Consider the following 26,145-nt stretch of genomic DNA (forward strand, 5'->3'; position numbering starts at 1 on the left):
ATAACATCAAACACTGTATGAATCCTATATTCATTACTTAAAGGAGACTAGAGTGGTTAATGTGTGTTATACCATGCAGAATACCATTGAAATAGAGAAAGAAACACGTTGGGCAGCTTTGGAAAGCATTACACTTCACTGAAATGTAGTACTACACTCTATAACACAGTTGAAAGACAATGTTCCCGAGCTGCCTCAGTTTATACCAGTGTGTAGGAAGTTGTTTGACAAAGTGGGCAAAGCTTATACTTGGACCAGAAAGCAGAATATAGGAAACTACATGAAAACATGAATAATTCAGTGAAAATGACTGTAAACAGATGAGAACTTGTTTAGAACAGCTGAAAGAGAATCTCCAAGTCAGTTCTTAGTGTAGAAAAGGTAGCTAAAATAAGGGAAATCCTTAATTCGAGTTAAGATAACATCAAACACTGTATGAATCCTATATTCATTACTTAAAGGAGACTAGAGTGGTAAATGTGTGTTATATAAGGCAGAATACAATTGACATAGAGAAAGAAACACGTTCCGCAGCTTTGGAAAGCCTTACACTTCACTGAAATGTAATCCTACACTCTATAACACAGTTGAGAGACAATGTTCCATAGCTGCCTCAGTTCATAACAGTTTGTAGGAAGGTGTTTGATAAAGTGGGCAAAGCTTATACTTGGGCCAGAAGGCAGAATATAGGAAACTAAATGAAAACATGAATAATTCAGTGAAAATGACTGTAAACAGATGAGAACTTGTTTAGAACGGCTGAAAGAGAATCTCCAAGTCAGTTCTTAGTGTAGAAAGGTAGCTAAGATAAGGGAAATCCTTAATTCCAGTTAAGATCACATGAAACACTGTATGAATCCTATATTCTTTACTTAAAGGAGACTAGAGTGGTAAATGTGTTTTATACAAGGCAGGATACCATTGAAATACAGAAAGAAACACGTTCGGCAGCTTTGGAAAGCCTTATACTTCACTGAAATGTAGTCCTACACTCTATAACACATTTGAGAGACAATGTTCCCGAGCTGCCTCAGTTAATAACAGTGTGTAGGAAGTTGTTTGATAAAGTGGGCAAAGCTTATACTTGGACCAGAAGGCAGAATATAGGAAACTACAAGAAAATATGAATAATTCAGTGAAATTGACTGTAAGCAGATGAGAACCTGTTTAGAAAAGTTGAAAGAGATTCTCCAAGTCAGTTCTTAGTGTAGAAAAGGTAGCTAAGATAAGGAAAATCCTTAATTCCAGTTAAGATCACATGAAACACTGTATGAATCCTATATTCTTTACTTAAAGGAGACTATAGTGGTAATTGTGTGTTATACAAGGCAGAATACCATTGAAATAGAGAAAGAAACACGTTCCGCAGCTTTGGAAAGCCTTACACTTCACTGAAATGTAGTACTACACTCTATAACACAGTTGAGAGACAATGTTCCCGAGCTGCCTCAGTTCATAACAGTGTGTAGGAAGTTGTTTGATGAAGTGGGAAAAGCTTATACTTGGACCAGAAGGCAGAATATAGGAAACTACATGAAAACATGAATAATTCAGTGAAATTGACTGTAAGCAGATGAGAACCTGTTTAGAAAAGTTGAAAGAGAATCTCCAAGTCAGTTCTTGGTCTAGAAAAGGTAGCTAAGATAAGGGAAATCCTTAATTCGAGTTGAGATAACATCAAACAGTGTATGAATCCTATATTCATTACTTAAAGGAGACTAGAGTGGTAAATGTGTGTTATAGAAGGCAGAATACCATTGAAATAGAGAACGAAACATGTTCGGCAGCTTTGGAAAGCCTTACACTTCAGTGAAATGTCGTACTACACTCTATAACACAGTTGAGAGACAATGTTCCCTAACTGCCTCAGTTCATAACAGTGTGTAGGAAGTTGTTTGATAAAGTGGGCAAAGTTTATATGTGGGCCAGAAGGCAGAATACAGGAAACTACATGAAAACATGAATAATTCAGTGAAAATGACTGTAAACAGATGAGAACTTGTTTAGAACAGCTGAAATAGAATCTCCAAGTCAGTTCTTAGTGTAGAAAAGGTAGCTAAGATAAGGGAAATCCTTTATTCGAGTTAAGATAACATCAAACACTGTATGAATCCTATATTGTTTACTTAAAGGAGACTAGAGTGGTAAATGTGTGTTATACAAGGCAGAATACCATTGAAATAGAGAAAGAAACACGTTCGGCAGCTTTGGAAAGCCTTACACTTCACTGAAATGTAGTACTACACTCTATAACACAGTTGAGAGACAATGTTCCCGAGCTGCCTCAGTTCATACCAGTGTGTAGGAAGTTGTTTGACAAAGTGGGCAAAGCTTATACTTGGACCAGAAAGCAGAATATAGGAAACTACATGAAAACATGAATAATTCAGTGAAAATGACAGTAAACAGATGAGAACTTGTTTAGAACAGATGAAAGAGAATCTCCAAGTCAGTTCTTAGTGTAGAAAAGGTAGCTAAGATAAGGGAAATCCTTAATTCGAGTTAAGATAACATCAAACACTGTATGAATCCTATATTCATTACTTAAAGGAGACTAGAGTGGTAACTGTGTGTTATATAAGGCAGAATACCATTGACATAGAGAAAGAAACACGTTCGGCAGCTTTGGAAAGCCTTACACTTCACTGAAATGTAGTCCTACACTCTATAACACAGTTGAGAGACAATGTTCCATAGCTGCCTCATTTCATAACAGTTTGTAGGAAGGTGTTTGATAAAGTGGGCAAAGCTTATACTTGGGCCAGAAGGGAGAATATAGGAAACTACATGAAAACATGAATAATTCAGTGAAAATGACTGTAAACAAATGAGAACTTGTTTAGAACAGCTGAAAGAGAATCTCCAAGTCAGTTCTTAGTGTAGAAAAGGTAGCTAAGATAAGGGAAATCCTTAATTCGAGTTTAGATAACATCAAACACTGTATGAATCCTATATTCATTACTTAAAGGAGACTAGAGTGGTAAATGTGTGTTATACAAGGCAGAATACCATTGAAATAGAGAAAGAAACACGTTCGGCAGCTTTGGAAAGCCTTACACTTCACTGAAATGTAGTACTACACTCTATAACACAGTTGAGAGACAATGTTCCCGAGCTGCCTCAGTTCATAACAGTGTGTAGGAAGTTGTTTGATAAAGTGGGCAAAGCTTATACTTGGGCCAGAAGGCAGAATATAGGAAACTACATGAAAACATGAATAATTCAGTGAAAATGACTGTAAACAGATGAGAACTTGTTTAGAACAGCTGAAAGAGAATCTCCAAGTCAGTTCTTAGTGTAGAAAAGGTAGCTAAGATAAGGGAAATCCTTAATTCCAGTTAAGATCACATGAAACACTGTATGAATCCAATATTCTTTACTTAAAGGAGACTAGATTGGTAAATGTGTGTTATACAAGGCAGAATACCATTGAAATAGAGAAAGAAACACGTTCGGCAGCTTTGGAAAGCCTTACACTTCACTGAAATGTAGTACTACACTCTATAACACAGTTGAGAGACAATGTTCCCTAGCTGCCTCAGTTCATAACAGTGTTTAGGAAGTTGTTTGATAAAGTGGGCAAAGCTTATACTTGGGCCAGAAGGAAGAATATAGGAAACTACATGAAAACATGAATAATTCAGTGAAAATGACTGTAAACAGATGAGAACTTGTTTAGAACACCTGAAAGAGAATCTCCAAGTCAGTTCTTAGTGTAGAAAAGGTAGCTAAGATAAGGGAAATCCTTAATTCGAGTTTAGATAACATCAAACACTGTATGAATCCTATATTCATTACTTAAAGGAGACTAGAGTGGTTAATGTGTGTTATACTAGGCAGAATACCATTGAAATAGAGAAAGAAACACGTTCTGCAGCTTTGGAAAGCATTACACTTCACTGAAATGTAGTACTACACTCTATAACACAGTTGAAAGACAATGTTCCCGAGCTGCCTCAGTTCATAACAGTGTGTAGGAAGTTGTTTGATAAAGTGGGCAAAGCTTATACTTGGACAAGAAGGCAGAATATAGGAAACTACATGAAAACATGATTAATTCACTGAAAATGACTGTAAACAGATGAGAACTTGTTTAGAACAGCTGAAAGAGATTCTCCAAGTCAGTTCTTAGGGTAGAAAAGGTAGCTAAGATCCGGGAAATCCTTAATTGGAGTTAAGATGACATCAAACACTGTATGAATCCTATATTGTTTACTTAAAGGAGACTAGAGTGGTAAATGTGTGTTATACAAGGCAGAATACCATTGAAATAGAGAAAGAAACACGTTCGGCAGCTTTGGAAACCCTTACACTTCACTGAAATGTAGTACTACACTCTATAACACAGCTGAGAGACAATGTTCCGGAGCTGCCTCAGTTCATAACAGTGTATAGGAAGTTGATTGATAAAGTGGCAAAGCTTTTATACTTGGAACAGAAGGCAGAATATAGGAAACTACATGAAAACATGAATAATTCAGTGAAAATGACTGTAAACAGATGAGAACTTGTTTTAGAACAGCTGAAAGAGATTCTCCAAGTCATTTCTTAGTGTAGAAAAGATAGCTAAATCCGGGAAATCCTTAATTCGAGTTAAGATCACATGAAACACTGTTTGAATCCTATATTGTTTACTTAAAGGAGACTAGAGTGGTAAATGTGTGTTATATATGGCAGAATACCATTGAAATAGAGAAAGAAACACGTTCGGCAGCTTTGGAAAGCCTTACACTTCACTGAAATGTAGTACTACACTCTATAACACAGTTGAGAGACAATGTTCCCGAGCTGCCTCAGTTTATGACAGTGTGTAGGAAGTTGTTTGATAAAGTGGGAAAAGCTTATACTTGGGCCAGAAGGCAGAATATAGGAAACTACATGAAAACATGAATAATTCAGTGAAAATGACTGTAAACAGATGAGAACTTGTTTAGAACAGCTGAAAGAGATTCTCCAAGTCAGTTCTTAGTGTAGAAAAGGTAGCTAAATCCGGGAAATACTTAATTGGAGTTAAGATCACATGAAACACTGTATGAATCCGATATTGTTTACTTAAAGGAGACTAGAGTGGTAAATGTGTGTTATACAAGGCAGAATACCATTGAAATAGAGAAAGAAACACGTTCGGCAGCTTTGGAAAGCCTTACACTTCACTGAAATGTAGTCCTACACTCTATAACACAGTTGAGAGACAATGTTCCATAGCTGCCTCAGTTCATAACAGTTTGTAGGAAGGTGTTTGATAAAGTGGGCAAAGCTTATACTTGGGCCAGAAGGGAGAATATAGGAAACTACATGAAAACATGAATAATTCAGTGAAAATGACTGTAAACAGATGAGAACTTGTTTAGAACAGCTGAAAGAGAATCTCAAAGTCTGTTCTTAGTGTAGAAAAGGTAGCTAAGATAAGGGAAATCCTTAATTCGAGTTTAGATAACATCAAACACTGTATGAATCCTATATTCATTACTTAAAGGAGACTAGAGTGGTAAATGTGTGTTATACAAGGCAGAATACCATTGAAATAGAGAAAGAAACACGTTCGGCAGCTTTGGAAAGCCTTACACTTCACTGAAATGTAGTACTACACTCTATAACACAGTTGAGAGACAATGTTCCCGAGCTGCCTCAGTTCATACCAGTGTGTAGGAAGTTGTTTGACAAAGTGGGCAAAGCTTATACTTGGACCAGAAAGCAGAATATAGGAAACTACATGAAAACATGAATAATTCAGTGAAAATGACAGTAAACAGATGAGAACTTGTTTAGAGCAGATGAAAGAGAATCTCCAAGTAAGTTCTTAGTGTAGAAAAGGTAGCTAAGATAAGGGAAATCCTTAATTCGAGTTAAGATAACATCAAACACTGTATGAATCCTATATTCATTACTTAAAGGAGACTAGAGTGGTAAATGTGTGTTATATAAGGCAGAATACCATTGACATAGAGAAAGAAACACGTTCGGCAGCTTTGGAAAGCCTTACACTTCACTGAAATGTAGTCCTACACTCTATAACACAGTTGAGAGACAATGTTCCATAGCTGCCTCAGTTCATAACAGTTTGTAGGAAGGTGTTTGATAAAGTGGGCAAAGCTTATACTTGGGCCAGAAGGGAGAATATAGGAAACTACATGAAAACATGAATAATTCAGTGAAAATGACTGTAAACAGATGAGAACTTGTTTAGAACAGCTGAAAGAGAATCTCCAAGTCAGTTCTTAGTGTAGAAAAGGTAGCTAAGATAAGGGAAATCCTTAATTCGAGTTTAGATAACATCAAACACTGTATGAATCCTATATTCATTACTTAAAGGAGACTAGAGTGGTAAATGTGTGTTATATAAGGCAGAATAAAATTGACATTGAGAAAGAAACACGTTCGGCAGCTTTGGAAAGCCTTACACTTCACTGAAATGTAATCCTACACTCTATAACACAGTTGAGAGACAATGTTCCATAGCTGCCTCAGTTCATAACAGTTTGTAAGAAGGTGTTTGATAAAGTGGGCAAAGCTTATACTTGGGCCAGAAGGCAGAATATAGGAAACTAAATGAAAACATGAATAATTCAGTGAAAATGACTGTAAACAGATGAGAACTTGTTTAGAACGGCTGAAAGAGAATCTCCAAGTCAGTTCTTAGTGTAGAAAAGGTAGCTAAGATAAGGGAAAACCTTAATTCCAGTTAAGATCACATGAAACACTGTATGAATCCTATATTCTTTACTTAAAGGAGACTAGAGTGGTAAATGTGTTTTATACAAGGCAGGATACCATTGAAATACAGAATGAAACACGTTCGGCAGCTTTGGAAAGCCTTATACTTCACTGAAATGTAGTCCTACACTCTATAACACAGTTGAGAGACAATGTTCCATAGCTGCCTCAGTTCATAACAGTTTGTAGGAAGTTGTTTGACAAAGTGGGCAAAGCTTATACTTGGACCAGAAAGCAGAATATAGGAAACTACATGAAAACATGAATAATTCAGTGAAAATGACCGTAAACAGATGAGAACTTGTTTAGAACAGCTGAAAGAGAATCTCCAAGTCAGTTCTTAGTGTAGAAAAGGTAGCTAAAATAAGGGAAATCCTTAATTCGAGTTAAGATAACATCAAACACTGTATGAATCCTATATTCATTACTTAAAGGAGACTAGAGTGGTAAATGTGTGTTATATAAGGCAGAATACAATTGACATAGAGAAAGAAACACGTTCCGCAGCTTTGGAAAGCCTTACACTTCACTGAAATGTAATCCTACACTCTATAACACAGTTGAGAGACAATGTTCCATAGCTGCCTCAGTTCATAACAGTTTGTAGGAAGGTGTTTGATAAAGTGGGCAAAGCTTATACTTGGGCCAGAAGGCAGAATATAGGAAACTAAATGAAAACATGAATAATTCAGTGAAAATGACTGTAAACAGATGAGAACTTGTTTAGAACGGCTGAAAGAGAATCTCCAAGTCAGTTCTTAGTGTAGAAAAGGTAGCTAAGATAAGGGAAATCCTTAATTCGGGTTAAGATAAGATCAAACACTGTATGAATCCTATATTCATTACTTAAAGGAGACTAGAGTGGTAAATGTGTGTTATACAAGGCAGAATACCATAGAAATAGAGAAAGAAACACGTGCGGCAGCTTTGGAAAGCCTTACACTTCACTGAAATGTAGTAATACACTCTATAACACAGTTGAGAGACAATGTTCCCGAGCTGCCTCAGTTCATAACAGTGTGTAGGAAGTTGTTTGATAAAGTGGCCAAAGCTTATTCTTGGACCAGAAGGCAGAATATAGGAAACTGCATGAAAACATGAATAATTCAGTGAAAATGACTGTAAAAAGATGAGAACTTGTTTAGAACAGCTGAAAGAGATTCTCCAAGTCAGTTCTTAGTGTAGAAAAGGTAGCTAAGATCCGGAAAATCCTTAATTCGAGTTAAGATCACATGAAACACTGTATGAATCCTATATTCTTTACTTAAAGGAGACTAGAGTGGTAAATGTGTGTTATACAAGGCAGAATACCATTGAAATAGAGAAAGAAACACGTTCGGCAGCTTTGGAAAGCCTTACACTTCACTGAAATGAAGTACTACACTCTATAACACAGTTGAGAGACAATGTTCCATAGCTACCTCAGTTCATAACAGTTTGTAGGAAGGTGTTTGATAAAGTGGGCAAAGCTTATACTTGGGCCAGAAGGCAGAATACAGGAAACTACATGAAAACATGAATAATTCAGTGAAAATGACTGTAAACAGATGAGAACGTGTTTAGAACAGCTGAAAGAGAATCTCCAAGTCAGTTCTTAGTGTAGAAAAGGTAGCTAAGATAAGGGAAATCCTTAATTCGCGGTAAGATAACATCAAACACTGTATGAATCCTATATTCATTACTTAAAGGAGACTAGAGTGGTAAATGTGTGTTATATAAGGCAGAATACAATTGACATAGAGAAAGAAACACGTTCGGCAGCTTTGGAAAGCCTTACACTTCACTGAAATGTAATCCTACACTCTATAACACAGTTGAGAGACAATGTTCCATAGCTGCCTCAGTTCATAACAGTTTGTAGGAAGGTGTTTGATAAAGTGGGCAAAGCTTATACTTGGGCCAGAAGGCAGAATATTGGAAACTGCATGAAAACATGAATAATTCAGTGAAAATGACTGTAAACAGATGAGAACTTGTTTAGAACGGCTGAAAGAGAATCTCCAAGTCAGTTCTTAGTGTAGAAAAGGTAGCTAAGATAAGGGAAAACCTTAATTCCAGTTAAGATCACATGAAACACTGTATGAATCCTATATTCTTTACTTAAAGGAGACTAGAGTGGTAAATGTGTTTTATACAAGGCAGGATACCATTGAAATACAGAAAGAAACACGTTCGGCAGCTTTGGAAAGCCTTATACTTCACTGAAATGTAGTCCTACACTGTATAACACATTTGAGAGACAATGTTCTCGAGCTGCCTCAGTTAATAACAGTGTGTAGGAAGTTGTTTGATAAAGTGGGCAAAGCTTATACTTGGACCGGAAGGCAGAATATAGAAAACTACATGAAAACATGAATAATTCAGTGAAATTGACTGTAAGCAGATGAGAACCTGTTTAGAAAAGTTGAAAGAGAATCTCGAAGTCAGCTCTTAGTGTAGAAAAGGTAGCTAAGATAAGGGAAATCCTCAATTCGAGTTAAGATAACATCAAACACTGTATGAATCCTATATTCATTACTTAAAGGAGACTAGAGTGGTAAATGTGTGTTATACAAGGCAGAATACCATAGAAATAGAGAAAGAAACACTTTCGGCAGCTTTGGAAAGCCTTACACTTCACTGAAATGTAGTACTACACTCTATAACACAGTTGAGAGACAATGTTCCCTAACTGCCTCAGTTCATACCAGTGTGTAGGAAGTTGTTTGACAAAGTGGGCAAAGCTTATACTTGGACCAGAAAGCAGAATTTAGGAAACTACATGAAAACATGAATAATTCAGTGAAAATGACCGTAAACAGATGAGAACTTGTTTAGAACAGCTGAAAGAGAATCTCCAAGTCAGTTCTTAGTGTAGAAAAGATAGCTAAGATAAGGGAAATCCTTAATTCCAGTTAAGATCACATGAAACACTGTATGAATCCAATATTCTTTTCTTAAAGGAGACTAGAGTGGTAAATGTGTGTTATACAAGGCAGAATACCATTGAAATAGAGAAAGAAACATGTTCGGCAGCTTTGGAAAGCCTTACACTTCACTGAAATGTAGTACTACACTCTATAACACAGTTGAGAGACAATGTTCCCGAGCTGCCTCAGTTCATAACAGTGTGTAGGAAGTTGTTTGATAAAGTGGACAAAGCTTATACTTGGACCAGAAGGCAGAATATAGGAAACTACATGAAAACATGAATAATTCACTGAAAATGACCGTAAACAGATGAGAACTTGTTTAGAACAGCTGAAAGAGAATCTCCAAGTCAGTTCTTAGTGTAGAAAAGGTAGCTAAGATAAGGGAAATCCTTAATTCGTGTTTAGATAACATCAAATACTGTATGAATCCTATATTCATTACTTAAAGGAGACTAGAGTGGTAAATGTGTGTTATACAAGGCAGAATACCATAGAAATAGAGAAAGAAACATGTTCGGCAGCTTTGGAAAGCCTTACACTTTACTGAAATGTAGTAATACACTCTATAACACAGTTGAGAGACAATGTTCCCGAGCTGCCTCAGTTCATAACAGTGTGTAGGAAGTTGTTTGATAAAGTGGCCAAAGCTTATTCTTGGACCAGAAGGCAGAATATAGGAAACTGCATGAAAACATGAATAATTCAGTGAAAATGACTGTAAAAAGATGAGAACTTGTTTAGAACAGCTGAAAGAGATTCTCCAAGTCAGTTCTTAGTGTAGAAAAGGTAGCTAAGATCCGGAAAATCCTTAATTCGAGTTAAGATCACATGAAACACTGTATGAATCCTATATTCTTTACTTAAAGGAGACTAGAGTGGTAAATGTGTGTTATACAAGGCAGAATACCATTGAAATAGAGAAAGAAACACGTTCGGCAGCTTTGGAAAGCCTTACACTTCACTGAAATGAAGTACTACACTCTATAACACAGTTGAGAGACAATGTTCCATAGCTACCTCAGTTCATAACAGTTTGTAGGAAGGTGTTTGATAAAGTGGGCAAAGCTTATACTTGGGCCAGAAGGCAGAATACAGGAAACTACATGAAAACATGAATAATTCAGTGAAAATGACTGTAAACAGATGAGAACTTGTTTAGAACAGCTGAAAGAGAATCTCCAAGTCAGTTCTTAGTGTAGAAAAGGTAGCTAAGATAAGGGAAATCCTTAATTCGCGGTAAGATAACATCAAACACTGTATGAATCCTATATTCATTACTTAAAGGAGACTAGAGTGGTAAATGTGTGTTATATAAGGCAGAATACAATTGACATAGAGAAAGAAACACGTTTGGCAGCTTTGGAAAGCCTTACACTTCACTGAAATGTAATCCTACACTCTATAACACAGTTGAGAGACAATGTTCCATAGCTGCCTCAGTTCATAACAGTTTGTAGGAAGGTGTTTGATAAAGTGGGCAAAGCTTATACTTGGGCCAGAACGCAGAATACAGGAAACTACATTAAAACATGAATAATTCAGTTAAAATGACTGTAAACAGATGAGAACTTGTTTAGAACAGCTGAAAGAGATTCTCCAAGTCAGATCTTAGTGTAGAAAAGGTAGCTAAGATAAGGGAAAACCTTAATTCCAGTTAAGATCACATGAAACACTGTATGAATCCTATATTCTTTACTTAAAGGAGACTAGAGTGGTAAATGTGTTTTATACAAGGCAGGATACCATTGAAATACAGAAAGAAACACGTTCGGCAGCTTTGGAAAGCCTTATACTTCACTGAAATGTAGTCCTACACTGTATAACACATTTGAGAGACAATGTTCTCGAGCTGCCTCAGTTAATAACAGTGTGTAGGAAGTTGTTTGATAAAGTGGGCAAAGCTTATACTTGGGCCAGAAGGGAGAATATAGGAAACTACATGAAAACATGAATAATTCAGTGAAAATGACTGTAAACAAATGAGAACTTGTTTAGAACAGCTGAAAGAGAATCTCCAAGTCAGTTCTTAGTGTAGAAAAGGTAGCTAAGATAAGGGAAATCCTTAATTCGAGTTTAGATAACATCAAACACTGTATGAATCCTATATTCATTACTTAAAGGAGACTAGAGTGGTAAATGTGTGTTATACAAGGCAGAATACCATTGAAATAGAGAAAGAAACACGTTCGGCAGCTTTGGAAAGCCTTACACTTCACTGAAATGTAGTACTACACTCTATAACACAGTTGAGAGACAATGTTCCCGAGCTGCCTCAGTTCATAACAGTGTGTAGGAAGTTGTTTGATAAAGTGGGCAAAGCTTATACTTGGGCCAGAAGGCAGAATATAGGAAACTACATGAAAACATGAATAATTCAGTGAAAATGACTGTAAACAGATGAGAACTTGTTTAGAACAGCTGAAAGAGAATCTCCAAGTCAGTTCTTAGTGTAGAAAAGGTAGCTAAGATAAGGGAAATCCTTAATTCCAGTTAAGATCACATGAAACACTGTATGAATCCAATATTCTTTACTTAAAGGAGACTAGATTGGTAAATGTGTGTTATACAAGGCAGAATACCATTGAAATAGAGAAAGAAACACGTTCGGCAGCTTTGGAAAGCCTTACACTTCACTGAAATGTAGTACTACACTCTATAACACAGTTGAGAGACAATGTTCCCTAGCTGCCTCAGTTCATAACAGTGTTTAGGAAGTTGTTTGATAAAGTGGGCAAAGCTTATACTTGGGCCAGAAGGAAGAATATAGGAAACTACATGAAAACATGAATAATTCAGTGAAAATGACTGTAAACAGATGAGAACCTGTTTAGAACACCTGAAAGAGAATCTCCAAGTCAGTTCTTAGTGTAGAAAAGGTAGCTAAGATAAGGGAAATCCTTAATTCGAGTTTAGATAACATCAAACACTGTATGAATCCAATATTCTTTACTTAAAGGAGACTAGATTGGTAAATGTGTGTTATACAAGGCAGAATACCATTGAAATAGAGAAAGAAACACGTTTGGCAGCTTTGGAAAGCCTTACACTTCACTGAAATGTAGTACTACACTCTATAACACAGTTGAGAGACAATGTTCCCTAGCTGCCTCAGTTCATAACAGTGTTTAGGAAGTTGTTTGATGAAGTGGGCAAAGCTTATACTTGGGCCAGAAGGCAGAATATAGGAAACTACATGAAAACATGAATAATTCAGTGAAAATGACTGTAAACAGATGAGAACTTGTTTAGAACACCTGAAAGAGAATCTCCAAGTCAGTTCTTAGTGTAGAAAAGGTAGCTAAGATAAGGGAAATCCTTAATTCGAGTTTAGATAACATCAAACACTGTATGAATCCTATATTCATTACTTAAAGGAGACTAGAGTGGTTAATGTGTGTTATACCATGCAGAATACCATTGAAATAGAGAAAGAAACACGTTGGGCAGCTTTGGAAAGCATTACACTTCACTGAAATGTAGTACTACACTCTATAACACAGTTGAAAGACAATGTTCCCGAGCTGCCTCAGTTTATACCAGTGTGTAGGAAGTTGTTTGACAAAGTGGGCAAAGCTTATACTTGGACCAGAAAGCAGAATATAGGAAACTACATGAAAACATGAATAATTCAGTGAAAATGACCGTAAACAGATGAGAACTTGTTTAGAACAGCTGAAAGAGAATCTCCAAGTCAGTTCTTAGTGTAGAAAAGGTAGCTAAAATAAGGGAAATCCTTAATTCGAGTTAAGATAACATCAAACACTGTATGAATCCTATATTCATTACTTAAAGGAGACTAGAGTGGTAAATGTGTGTTATATAAGGCAGAATACAATTGACATAGAGAAAGAAACACGTTCCGCAGCTTTGGAAAGCCTTACACTTCACTGAAATGTAATCCTACACTCTATAACACAGTTGAGAGACAATGTTCCATAGCTGCCTCAGTTCATAACAGTTTGTAGGAAGGTGTTTGATAAAGTGGGCAAAGCTTATACTTGGGCCAGAAGGCAGAATATAGGAAACTAAATGAAAACATGAATAATTCAGTGAAAATGACTGTAAACAGATGAGAACTTGTTTAGAACGGCTGAAAGAGAATCTCCAAGTCAGTTCTTAGTGTAGAAAGGTAGCTAAGATAAGGGAAATCCTTAATTCCAGTTAAGATCACATGAAACACTGTATGAATCCTATATTCTTTACTTAAAGGAGACTAGAGTGGTAAATGTGTTTTATACAAGGCAGGATACCATTGAAATACAGAAAGAAACACGTTCGGCAGCTTTGGAAAGCCTTATACTTCACTGAAATGTAGTCCTACACTCTATAACACATTTGAGAGACAATGTTCCCGAGCTGCCTCAGTTAATAACAGTGTGTAGGAAGTTGTTTGATAAAGTGGGCAAAGCTTATACTTGGACCAGAAGGCAGAATATAGGAAACTACAAGAAAATATGAATAATTCAGTGAAATTGACTGTAAGCAGATGAGAACCTGTTTAGAAAAGTTGAAAGAGATTCTCCAAGTCAGTTCTTAGTGTAGAAAAGGTAGCTAAGATAAGGAAAATCCTTAATTCCAGTTAAGATCACATGAAACACTGTATGAATCCTATATTCTTTACTTAAAGGAGACTATAGTGGTAATTGTGTGTTATACAAGGCAGAATACCATTGAAATAGAGAAAGAAACACGTTCCGCAGCTTTGGAAAGCCTTACACTTCACTGAAATGTAGTACTACACTCTATAACACAGTTGAGAGACAATGTTCCCGAGCTGCCTCAGTTCATAACAGTGTGTAGGAAGTTGTTTGATGAAGTGGGAAAAGCTTATACTTGGACCAGAAGGCAGAATATAGGAAACTACATGAAAACATGAATAATTCAGTGAAATTGACTGTAAGCAGATGAGAACCTGTTTAGAAAAGTTGAAAGAGAATCTCCAAGTCAGTTCTTGGTCTAGAAAAGGTAGCTAAGATAAGGGAAATCCTTAATTCGAGTTGAGATAACATCAAACAGTGTATGAATCCTATATTCATTACTTAAAGGAGACTAGAGTGGTAAATGTGTGTTATAGAAGGCAGAATACCATTGAAATAGAGAACGAAACATGTTCGGCAGCTTTGGAAAGCCTTACACTTCAGTGAAATGTCGTACTACACTCTATAACACAGTTGAGAGACAATGTTCCCTAACTGCCTCAGTTCATAACAGTGTGTAGGAAGTTGTTTGATAAAGTGGGCAAAGTTTATATGTGGGCCAGAAGGCAGAATACAGGAAACTACATGAAAACATGAATAATTCAGTGAAAATGACTGTAAACAGATGAGAACTTGTTTAGAACAGCTGAAATAGAATCTCCAAGTCAGTTCTTAGTGTAGAAAAGGTAGCTAAGATAAGGGAAATCCTTTATTCGAGTTAAGATAACATCAAACACTGTATGAATCCTATATTGTTTACTTAAAGGAGACTAGAGTGGTAAATGTGTGTTATACAAGGCAGAATACCATTGAAATAGAGAAAGAAACACGTTCGGCAGCTTTGGAAAGCCTTACACTTCACTGAAATGTAGTACTACACTCTATAACACAGTTGAGAGACAATGTTCCCGAGCTGCCTCAGTTCATACCAGTGTGTAGGAAGTTGTTTGACAAAGTGGGCAAAGCTTATACTTGGACCAGAAAGCAGAATATAGGAAACTACATGAAAACATGAATAATTCAGTGAAAATGACAGTAAACAGATGAGAACTTGTTTAGAACAGATGAAAGAGAATCTCCAAGTCAGTTCTTAGTGTAGAAAAGGTAGCTAAGATAAGGGAAATCCTTAATTCGAGTTAAGATAACATCAAACACTGTATGAATCCTATATTCATTACTTAAAGGAGACTAGAGTGGTAACTGTGTGTTATATAAGGCAGAATACCATTGACATAGAGAAAGAAACACGTTCGGCAGCTTTGGAAAGCCTTACACTTCACTGAAATGTAGTCCTACACTCTATAACACAGTTGAGAGACAATGTTCCATAGCTGCCTCATTTCATAACAGTTTGTAGGAAGGTGTTTGATAAAGTGGGCAAAGCTTATACTTGGGCCAGAAGGGAGAATATAGGAAACTACATGAAAACATGAATAATTCAGTGAAAATGACTGTAAACAAATGAGAACTTGTTTAGAACAGCTGAAAGAGAATCTCCAAGTCAGTTCTTAGTGTAGAAAAGGTAGCTAAGATAAGGGAAATCCTTAATTCGAGTTTAGATAACATCAAACACTGTATGAATCCTATATTCATTACTTAAAGGAGACTAGAGTGGTAAATGTGTGTTATACAAGGCAGAATACCATTGAAATAGAGAAAGAAACACGTTCGGCAGCTTTGGAAAGCCTTACACTTCACTGAAATGTAGTACTACACTCTATAACACAGTTGAGAGACAATGTTCCCGAGCTGCCTCAGTTCATAACAGTGTGTAGGAAGTTGTTTGATAAAGTGGGCAAAGCTTATACTTGGGCCAGAAGGCAGAATATAGGAAACTACATGAAAACATGAATAATTCAGTGAAAATGACTGTAAACAGATGAGAACTTGTTTAGAACAGCTGAAAGAGAATCTCCAAGTCAGTTCTTAGTGTAGAAAAGGTAGCTAAGATAAGGGAAATCCTTAATTCCAGTTAAGATCACATGAAACACTGTATGAATCCAATATTCTTTACTTAAAGGAGACTAGATTGGTAAATGTGTGTTATACAAGGCAGAATACCATTGAAATAGAGAAAGAAACACGTTCGGCAGCTTTGGAAAGCCTTACACTTCACTGAAATGTAGTACTACACTCTATAACACAGTTGAGAGACAATGTTCCCTAGCTGCCTCAGTTCATAACAGTGTTTAGGAAGTTGTTTGATAAAGTGGGCAAAGCTTATACTTGGGCCAGAAGGAAGAATATAGGAAACTACATGAAAACATGAATAATTCAGTGAAAATGACTGTAAACAGATGAGAACTTGTTTAGAACACCTGAAAGAGAATCTCCAAGTCAGTTCTTAGTGTAGAAAAGGTAGCTAAGATAAGGGAAATCCTTAATTCGAGTTTAGATAACATCAAACACTGTATGAATCCTATATTCATTACTTAAAGGAGACTAGAGTGGTTAATGTGTGTTATACTAGGCAGAATACCATTGAAATAGAGAAAGAAACACGTTCTGCAGCTTTGGAAAGCATTACACTTCACTGAAATGTAGTACTACACTCTATAACACAGTTGAAAGACAATGTTCCCGAGCTGCCTCAGTTCATAACAGTGTGTAGGAAGTTGTTTGATAAAGTGGGCAAAGCTTATACTTGGACAAGAAGGCAGAATATAGGAAACTACATGAAAACATGATTAATTCACTGAAAATGACTGTAAACAGATGAGAACTTGTTTAGAACAGCTGAAAGAGATTCTCCAAGTCAGTTCTTAGGGTAGAAAAGGTAGCTAAGATCCGGGAAATCCTTAATTGGAGTTAAGATGACATCAAACACTGTATGAATCCTATATTGTTTACTTAAAGGAGACTAGAGTGGTAAATGTGTGTTATACAAGGCAGAATACCATTGAAATAGAGAAAGAAACACGTTCGGCAGCTTTGGAAACCCTTACACTTCACTGAAATGTAGTACTACACTCTATAACACAGCTGAGAGACAATGTTCCGGAGCTGCCTCAGTTCATAACAGTGTATAGGAAGTTGATTGATAAAGTGGCAAAGCTTTTATACTTGGAACAGAAGGCAGAATATAGGAAACTACATGAAAACATGAATAATTCAGTGAAAATGACTGTAAACAGATGAGAACTTGTTTTAGAACAGCTGAAAGAGATTCTCCAAGTCATTTCTTAGTGTAGAAAAGATAGCTAAATCCGGGAAATCCTTAATTCGAGTTAAGATCACATGAAACACTGTTTGAATCCTATATTGTTTACTTAAAGGAGACTAGAGTGGTAAATGTGTGTTATATATGGCAGAATACCATTGAAATAGAGAAAGAAACACGTTCGGCAGCTTTGGAAAGCCTTACACTTCACTGAAATGTAGTACTACACTCTATAACACAGTTGAGAGACAATGTTCCCGAGCTGCCTCAGTTTATGACAGTGTGTAGGAAGTTGTTTGATAAAGTGGGAAAAGCTTATACTTGGGCCAGAAGGCAGAATATAGGAAACTACATGAAAACATGAATAATTCAGTGAAAATGACTGTAAACAGATGAGAACTTGTTTAGAACAGCTGAAAGAGATTCTCCAAGTCAGTTCTTAGTGTAGAAAAGGTAGCTAAATCCGGGAAATACTTAATTGGAGTTAAGATCACATGAAACACTGTATGAATCCGATATTGTTTACTTAAAGGAGACTAGAGTGGTAAATGTGTGTTATACAAGGCAGAATACCATTGAAATAGAGAAAGAAACACGTTCGGCAGCTTTGGAAAGCCTTACACTTCACTGAAATGTAGTCCTACACTCTATAACACAGTTGAGAGACAATGTTCCATAGCTGCCTCAGTTCATAACAGTTTGTAGGAAGGTGTTTGATAAAGTGGGCAAAGCTTATACTTGGGCCAGAAGGGAGAATATAGGAAACTACATGAAAACATGAATAATTCAGTGAAAATGACTGTAAACAGATGAGAACTTGTTTAGAACAGCTGAAAGAGAATCTCAAAGTCTGTTCTTAGTGTAGAAAAGGTAGCTAAGATAAGGGAAATCCTTAATTCGAGTTTAGATAACATCAAACACTGTATGAATCCTATATTCATTACTTAAAGGAGACTAGAGTGGTAAATGTGTGTTATACAAGGCAGAATACCATTGAAATAGAGAAAGAAACACGTTCGGCAGCTTTGGAAAGCCTTACACTTCACTGAAATGTAGTACTACACTCTATAACACAGTTGAGAGACAATGTTCCCGAGCTGCCTCAGTTCATACCAGTGTGTAGGAAGTTGTTTGACAAAGTGGGCAAAGCTTATACTTGGACCAGAAAGCAGAATATAGGAAACTACATGAAAACATGAATAATTCAGTGAAAATGACAGTAAACAGATGAGAACTTGTTTAGAGCAGATGAAAGAGAATCTCCAAGTAAGTTCTTAGTGTAGAAAAGGTAGCTAAGATAAGGGAAATCCTTAATTCGAGTTAAGATAACATCAAACACTGTATGAATCCTATATTCATTACTTAAAGGAGACTAGAGTGGTAAATGTGTGTTATATAAGGCAGAATACCATTGACATAGAGAAAGAAACACGTTCGGCAGCTTTGGAAAGCCTTACACTTCACTGAAATGTAGTCCTACACTCTATAACACAGTTGAGAGACAATGTTCCATAGCTGCCTCAGTTCATAACAGTTTGTAGGAAGGTGTTTGATAAAGTGGGCAAAGCTTATACTTGGGCCAGAAGGGAGAATATAGGAAACTACATGAAAACATGAATAATTCAGTGAAAATGACTGTAAACAGATGAGAACTTGTTTAGAACAGCTGAAAGAGAATCTCCAAGTCAGTTCTTAGTGTAGAAAAGGTAGCTAAGATAAGGGAAATCCTTAATTCGAGTTTAGATAACATCAAACACTGTATGAATCCTATATTCATTACTTAAAGGAGACTAGAGTGGTAAATGTGTGTTATATAAGGCAGAATAAAATTGACATTGAGAAAGAAACACGTTCGGCAGCTTTGGAAAGCCTTACACTTCACTGAAATGTAATCCTACACTCTATAACACAGTTGAGAGACAATGTTCCATAGCTGCCTCAGTTCATAACAGTTTGTAGGAAGGTGTTTGATAAAGTGGGCAAAGCTTATACTTGGGCCAGAAGGCAGAATATAGGAAACTAAATGAAAACATGAATAATTCAGTGAAAATGACTGTAAACAGATGAGAACTTGTTTAGAACGGCTGAAAGAGAATCTCCAAGTCAGTTCTTAGTGTAGAAAAGGTAGCTAAGATAAGGGAAAACCTTAATTCCAGTTAAGATCACATGAAACACTGTATGAATCCTATATTCTTTACTTAAAGGAGACTAGAGTGGTAAATGTGTTTTATACAAGGCAGGATACCATTGAAATACAGAATGAAACACGTTCGGCAGCTTTGGAAAGCCTTATACTTCACTGAAATGTAGTCCTACACTCTATAACACAGTTGAGAGACAATGTTCCATAGCTGCCTCAGTTCATAACAGTTTGTAGGAAGGTGTTTGATAAAGTGGGCAAAGCTTATACTTGGGCCGGAAGGGAGAATATAGGAAACTACATGAAAACATGAATAATTCAGTGAAAATCACTGTAAACAGATGAGAACTTGTTTAGAACAGCTGAAAGAGAATCTCCAAGTCAGTTCTTAGTGTAGAAAAGGTAGCTAAGATAAGGGAAATCCTTAATTCGAGTTTAGATAACATCAAACACTGTATGAATCCTATATTCATTACTTAAAGGAGACTAGAGTGGTAAATGTGTGTTATACAAGGCAGAATACCATTGAAATAGAGAAAGAAACACGTTCGGCAGCTTTGGAAAGCCTTACACTTCACTGAAATGTAGTACTACACTCTATAACACAGTTGAGAGACAATGTTCCCGAGCTGCCTCAGTTCATAACAGTGTGTAGGAAGTTGTTTGATAAAGTGGGCAAAGCTTATACTTGGGCCAGAAGGCAGAATATAGGAAACTACATGAAAACATGAATAATTCAGTGAAAATGACTGTAAACAGATGAGAACTAGTTTAGAACAGCTGAAAGAGAATCTCCAAGTCAGTTCTTAGTGTAGAAAAGGTAGCTTAAATAAGGGAAATCCTTAATTCCAGTTAAGATCACATGAAACACTGTATGAATCCAATATTCTTTACTTAAAGGAGACTAGATTGGTAAATGTGTGTTATACAAGGCAGAATACCATTGAAATAGAGAAAGAAACACGTTCGGCAGCTTTGGAAAGCCTTACACTTCACTGAAATGTAGTACTACACTCTATAACACAGTTGAGAGACAATGTTCCCTAGCTGCCTCAGTTCATAACAGTGTTTAGGAAGTTGTTTGATAAAGTGGGCAAAGTTTATACTTGGGCCAGAAGGAAGAATATAGGAAACTACATGAAAACATGAATAATTCAGTGAAAATGACTGTAAACAGATGAGAACTTGTTTAGAACACCTGAAAGAGAATCTCCAAGTCAGTTCTTAGTGTAGAAAAGGTAGCTAAGATAAGGGAAATCCTTAATTCGAGTTTAGATAACATCAAACACTGTATGAATCCTATATTCATTACTTAAAGGAGACTAGAGTGGTTAATGTGTGTTATACTAGGCAGAATACCATTGAAATAGAGAAAGAAACACGTTCGGCAGCTTTGGAAAGCATTACACTTCACTGAAATGTAGTACTACACTCTATAACACAGTTGAAAGACAATGTTCCCGAGCTGCCTCAGTTCATACCAGTGTGTAGGAAGTTGTTTGACAAAGTGGGCAAAGCTTATACTTGGACCAGAAAGCAGAATATAGGAAACTACATGAAAACATGAATAATTCAGTGAAAATGACCGTAAACAGATGAGAACTTGTTTAGAACAGCTGAAAGAGAATCTCCAAGTCAGTTCTTAGTGTAGAAAAGGTAGCTAAAATAAGGGAAATCCTTAATTCGGGTTAAGATAACATCAAACACTGTATGAATCCTATATTCATTACTTAAAGGAGACTAGAGTGGTAAATGTGTGTTATATAAGGCAGAATACAATTGACATAGAGAAAGAAACACGTTCTGCAGCTTTGGAAAGCCTTACACTTCACTGAAATGTAGTACTACACTCTATAACACAGTTGAGAGACAATGTTCCCGAGCTGCCTCAGTTCATACCAGTGTGTAGGAAGTTGTTTGACAAAGTGGGCAAAGCTTATACTTGGACCAGAAAGCAGAATATAGGAAACTACATGAAAACATGAATAATTCAGTGAAAATGACAGTAAACAGATGAGAACTTGTTTAGAACAGATGAAAGAGAATCTCCAAGTAAGTTCTTAGTGTAGAAAAGGTAGCTAAGATAAGGGAAATCCTTAATTCGAGTTAAGATAACATCAAACACTGTATGAATCCTATATTCATTACTTAAAGGAGACTAGAGTGGTAAATGTGTGTTATATAAGGCAGAATACCATTGACATAGAGAAAGAAACAGGTTCGGCAGCTTTGGAAAGCCTTACACTTCACTGAAATGTAGTCCTACACTCTATAACACAGTTGAGAGACAATGTTCCATAGCTGCCTCAGTTCATAACAGTTTGTAGGAAGGTGTTTGATAAAGTGGGCAAAGCTTATACTTGGGCCAGAAGGGAGAATATAGGAAACTACATGAAAACATGAATAATTCAGTGAAAATGACTGTAAACAGATGAGAACTTGTTTAGAACAGCTGAAAGAGAATCTCCAAGTCAGTTCTTAGTGTAGAAAAGGTAGCTAAGATAAGGGAAATCCTTAATTCGAGTTTAGATAACATCAAACACTGTATGAATCCTATATTCATTACTTAAAGGAGACTAGAGTGGTAAATGTGTGTTATACAAGGCAGAATACCATTGAAATAGAGAAAGAAACACGTTCGGCAGCTTTGGAAAGCCTTACACTTCACTGAAATGTAGTACTACACTCTATAACACAGTTGAGAGACAATGTTCCCGAGCTGCCTCAGTTCATAACAGTGTGTAGGAAGTTGTTTGATAAAGTGGGCAAAGCTTATACTTGGGCCAGAAGGCAGAATATAGGAAACTACATGAAAACATGAATAATTCAGTGAAAATGACTGTAAACAGATGAGAACTTGTTTAGAACAGCTGAAAGAGAATCTCCAAGTCAGTTCTTAGTGTAGAAAAGGTAGCTAAAATAAGGGAAATCCTTAATTCGAGTTAAGATAACATCAAACACTGTATGAATCCTATATTCATTACTTAAAGGAGACTAGAGTGGTAAATGTGTGTTATATAAGGCAGAATACAATTGACATAGAGAAAGAAACACGTTCCGCAGCTTTGGAAAGCCTTACACTTCACTGAAATGTAGTACTACACTCTATAACACAATTGAGAGACAATGTTCCCGAGCTGCCTCAGTTCATACCAGTGTGTAGGAAGTTGTTTGACAAAGTGGGCAAAGCTTATACTTGGACCAGAAAGCAGAATATAGGAAACTACATGAAAACATGAATAATTCAGTGAAAATGACCGTAAACAGATGAGAACTTGTTTAGAACAGCTGAAAGAGAATCTCCAAGTCAGTTCTTAGTGTAGAAAAGGTAGCTAAAATAAGGGAAATCCTTAATTCGAGTTAAGATAACATCAAACACTGTATGAATCCTATATTCATTACTTAAAGGGACTAGAGTGGTAAATGTGTGTTATATAAGGCAGAATACAATTGACATAGAGAAAGAAACACGTTCCGCAGCTTTGGAAAGCCTTACACTTCACTGAAATGTAGTACTACACTCTATAACACAGTTGAGAGACAATGTTCCCGAGCTGCCTCAGTTCATACCAGTGTGTAGGAAGTTGTTTGACAAAGTGGGCAAAGCTTATACTTGGACCAGAAAGCAGAATATAGGAAACTACATGAAAACATGAATAATTCAGTGAAAATGACAGTAAACAGATGAGAACTTGTTTAGAACAGATGAAAGAGAATCTCCAAGTAAGTTCTTAGTGTAGAAAAGGTAGCTAAGATAAGGGAAATCCTTAATTCGAGTTAAGATAACATCAAACACTGTATGAATCCTATATTCATTACTTAAAGGAGACTAGAGTGGTAAATGTGTGTTATATAAGGCAGAATACCATTGACATAGAGAAAGAAACAGGTTCGGCAGCTTTGGAAAGCCTTACACTTCACTGAAATGTAGTCCTACACTCTATAACACAGTTGAGAGACAATGTTCCATAGCTGCCTCAGTTCATAACAGTTTGTAGGAAGGTGTTTGATAAAGTGGGCAAAGCTTATACTTGGGCCAGAAGGGAGAATATAGGAAACTACATGAAAACATGAATAATTCAGTGAAAATGACTGTAAACAGATGAGAACTTGTTTAGAACAGCTGAAAGAGAATCTCCAAGTCAGTTCTTAGTGTAGAAAAGGTAGCTAAGATAAGGGAAATCCTTAATTCGAGTTTAGATAACATCAAACACTGTATGAATCCTATATTCATTACTTAAAGGAGACTAGAGTGGTAAATGTGTGTTATACAAGGCAGAATACCATTGAAATAGAGAAAGAAACACGTTCAGCAGCTTTGGAAAGCCTTACACTTCACTGAAATGTAGTACTACACTCTATAACACAGTTGAGAGACAATGTTCCCGAGCTGCCTCAGTTCATAACAGTGTGTAGGAAGTTGTTTGATAAAGTGGGCAAAGCTTATACTTGGGCCAGAAGGCAGAATATAGGAAACTACATGAAAACATGAATAATTCAGTGAAAATGACTGTAAACAGATGAGAACTTGTTTAGAACAGCTGAAAGAGAATCTCCAAGTCAGTTCTTAGTGTAGAAAAGGTAGCTAAAATAAGGGAAATCCTTAATTCGAGTTAAGATAACATCAAACACTGTATGAATCCTATATTCATTACTTAAAGGAGACTAGAGTGGTAAATGTGTGTTATATAAGGCAGAATACAATTGACATAGAGAAAGAAACACGTTCCGCAGCTTTGGAAAGCCTTACACTTCACTGAAATGTAATCCTACACTCTATAACACAGTTGAGAGACAATGTTCCATAGCTGCCTCAGTTCATAACAGTTTGTAGGAAGGTGTTTGATAAAGTGGGCAAAGCTTATACTTGGGCCAGAAGGCAGAATATAGGAAACTAAATGAAAACATGAATAATTCAGTGAAAATGACTGTAAACAGATGAGAACTTGTTTAGAACGGCTGAAAGAGAATCTCCAAGTCAGTTCTTAGTGTAGAAAAGGTAGCAAAGATAAGGGAAATCCTTAATTCCAGTTAAGATCACATGAAACACTGTATGAATCCTATATTCTTTACTTAAAGGAGACTAGAGTGGTAAATGTGTGTTATATAAGATAGAATACCATTGAAATAGAGAAAGAAACATGTTCAGAAGCTTTGGAAAGCCTTACACTTCACTGAAATGTAGTACTACACTCTATAACACAGTTGAGAGACAATGTTCCCTAGCTCCCTCAGTTTATAACAGTGTGTAGGAAGTTGTTTGATAAAGTGGGCAAAGCGTATACTTGGGCCAGAAGGCAGAATATAGGAAACTACATGAAAACATGAATAATTCAGTGAAAATGACTGTAAACAGATGAGAACTTGTTTAGAACAGCTGAAAGAGAATCTCCAAGTCAGTTCTTAGTGTAGAAAAGGTAGCTAAGATAAGGGAAATCCTTAATTCTAGTTTAGATAACATCAAACACTGTATGAATCCTATATTCATTACTTAAAGGAGACTAGAGTGGTAAATGTGTGTTATACAAGGCAGAATACCATTGAAATAGAGAAAGAAACACGTTCGGCAGCTTTGGAAAGCCTTACACTTCACTGAAATGTAGTACTACACTCTATAACACAGTTGAGAGACAATGTTCCCGAACTGCCTCAGTTCATAACAGTGTGTAGGAAGTTGTTTGATAAAGTGGGCAAAGCTTATACTTGGGCCAGAAGGCAGAATATAGGAAACTACATGAAAACATGAATAATTCAGTGAAAATGACTGTAAACAGATGAGAACTTGTTTAGAACAGCTGAAAGAGAATCTCCAAGTCAGTTCTTAGTGTAGAAAAGTAGCTAAGATAAGGGAAATCCTTAATTCCAGTTAAGATCACATGAAACACTGTATGAATCCAATATTCTTTACTTAAAGAGACTAGATTGGTAAATGTGTGTTATACAAGGCAGAATACCATTGAAATAGAGAAAGAAACACGTTCGGCAGCTTTGGAAAGCCTTACACTTCACTGAAATGTAGTACTACACTCTATAACACAGTTGAGAGACAATGTTCCCTAGCTGCCTCAGTTCATAACAGTGTTTAGGAAGTTGTTTGATAAAGTGGGCAAAGCTTATACTTGGACCAGAAAGCAGAATATAGGAAACTACATGAAAACATGAATAATTCAGTGAAAATGACCGTAAACAGATGAGAACTTGTTTAGAACAGCTGAAAGAGAATCTCCCAGTCAGTTCTTAGTGTAGAAAAGGTAGCTAAGATAAGGGAAATCCTTAATTCGAGTTAAGATAACATCAAACACTGTATGAATCCTATATTCATTACTTAAAGGAGACTAGAGTGGTAAATGTGTGTTATATAAGGCAGAATACAATTGACATAGAGAAAGAAACACATTACGCAGCTTTGGAAAGCCTTACACTTCACTGAAATGTAATCCTACACTCTATAACACAGTTGAGAGACAATGTTCCATAGCTGCCTCAGTTCATAACAGATTGTAGGAAGGTGTTTGATAAAGT

This window comes from Pipistrellus hanaki (assembly GCF_964339955.1).
Source record: "Pipistrellus hanaki genome assembly, chromosome: 17".
Taxonomy (NCBI): Eukaryota; Metazoa; Chordata; class Mammalia; order Chiroptera; family Vespertilionidae; genus Pipistrellus; species Pipistrellus hanaki.